The sequence below is a fragment of the Trachypithecus francoisi genome, unplaced genomic scaffold, assembly GCF_009764315.1.
Source record: "Trachypithecus francoisi isolate TF-2019V2 unplaced genomic scaffold, Tfra_2.0 Lachesis_group11, whole genome shotgun sequence".
In the NCBI taxonomy this organism is placed as follows: Eukaryota; Metazoa; Chordata; class Mammalia; order Primates; family Cercopithecidae; genus Trachypithecus; species Trachypithecus francoisi.
The window spans coordinates 19,337,114-19,338,511 of NW_022681456.1; the positions used below are offsets into that span (position 1 = coordinate 19,337,114).

At 42.8% G+C, this 1,398-nt stretch overlaps 1 pseudogene; it reads left to right on the forward strand.

Annotated features, from left to right (window-relative positions):
• Window positions 1-208: 208 nt before the first annotated feature.
• LOC117090964 lies at window positions 209-477 on the forward strand (annotated as a pseudogene).
• The last annotated feature ends 921 nt before the right edge of the window (window positions 478-1,398 follow it).

Sequence of the window (1,398 nt, forward strand, 5' to 3'; positions counted from 1 at the left end):
ATGTCAAGGTAGCTGTCCCAGAAATAATATAGAATATTCTACATGCCACATTTGCTTCTAGGGAATGTGCTTCCAGTGGCATTTCAACCATGACATGGTTGTTCTGCACCTAGAAAACTCCAGACATGGCTGAGCATGGTGGCTCATGCCTGTAATCACAGCACTTTGGGAGGCCAAGGTAGGAGGGTTGCTTGCTCCCTAGGTAACCATGTGCAACCTAAAGGCTATGATTAAAAATGCTGACATCTTGGAATAGATGCAGTAGGACTTGGTGGAGTGCACTACTCGGGCGCTAGAGAAATAGAATACACAGAAGGACATTCCAGCCCATATCAAGAAGGAATTTGACAAGAAGCCCAATCCCATGTGACTTGCATGGTGGGGAGGAACTTCAGGAGTTATGTGACACATGAAACCAAATGCTTCATCTGCTTCCACCTGGGCCAAGTGGCCACTCTTCTATTCAAATCTGGTTAAAAGCATGGACTGTGCCACACACCCAGTGATCCATCCAAAATCAAGGACTGCACCCTAAGTCCCAAAAATCAGAGACTGAAATTTTTAGCCTTGATCTTGGAACCTTCATTGTGTTTTACACAAGGCAGTCATTGAACTAGTTTGTTATGGTTATAAAACAATTAGCAAAACCACCTACATTTGTATTTCTTTACTTTTCTTTTCTTTTCTTTTTGAGACAGAGTTCTGCTCTGTCACCCAGTCTGGAGTGTGCAGTGGCACAATCTCGGATCTCTGCAATCTCTGCCTCCTGGGTTCAAGTGATTCTCGTACCTCAGCCTCCTGAGTAGCTGGGATTACAGGCGCACGCCATCATACCCAACTCATTTTTGTATTTTTAGTGGAGACGGGGTTTCCCCATGTTTCCCAGGCTGGTCTCAAACTCCTGGCCTGAAGTGATTTGCCTGACTTGGGCTCCCAGAGTGCTGGGATTACAGGCGTGAGCACCGCACCTGGCCTTGTATTTATTTTCTATTCCATATCTCTGCCCCATGTTATTTTCTCTCAAAATCCATTCCTTTGAAAAATAAATATGTTGCAGATGTGAAAAAAAAAAAAGGAAAATTGCACTTGGAGTGCAACATGAAAGGAGAAAGGAAAAAAATGTCATTACAATAAGAATATAGCCAAAGGATCTATATACAAATGTCCATAGCAGCATTATTTGCAATAGCGAAAGACTGGAAACAACCCAAATGTCTGTCAACAGAGATGGATAAATAAATTGTGGTATATCCACACAACAGAATACAGTTCAGCAGTGAAAAAGGAACCACCGACTTCCACAGCAGCACTGGCCTGAAGTTCAAGAATGTGCAAAACTGAAGGTGGTAACAAGATAGCAATGGCCTTTGGGGAAGAGAAACGTTCTATATTTTAATC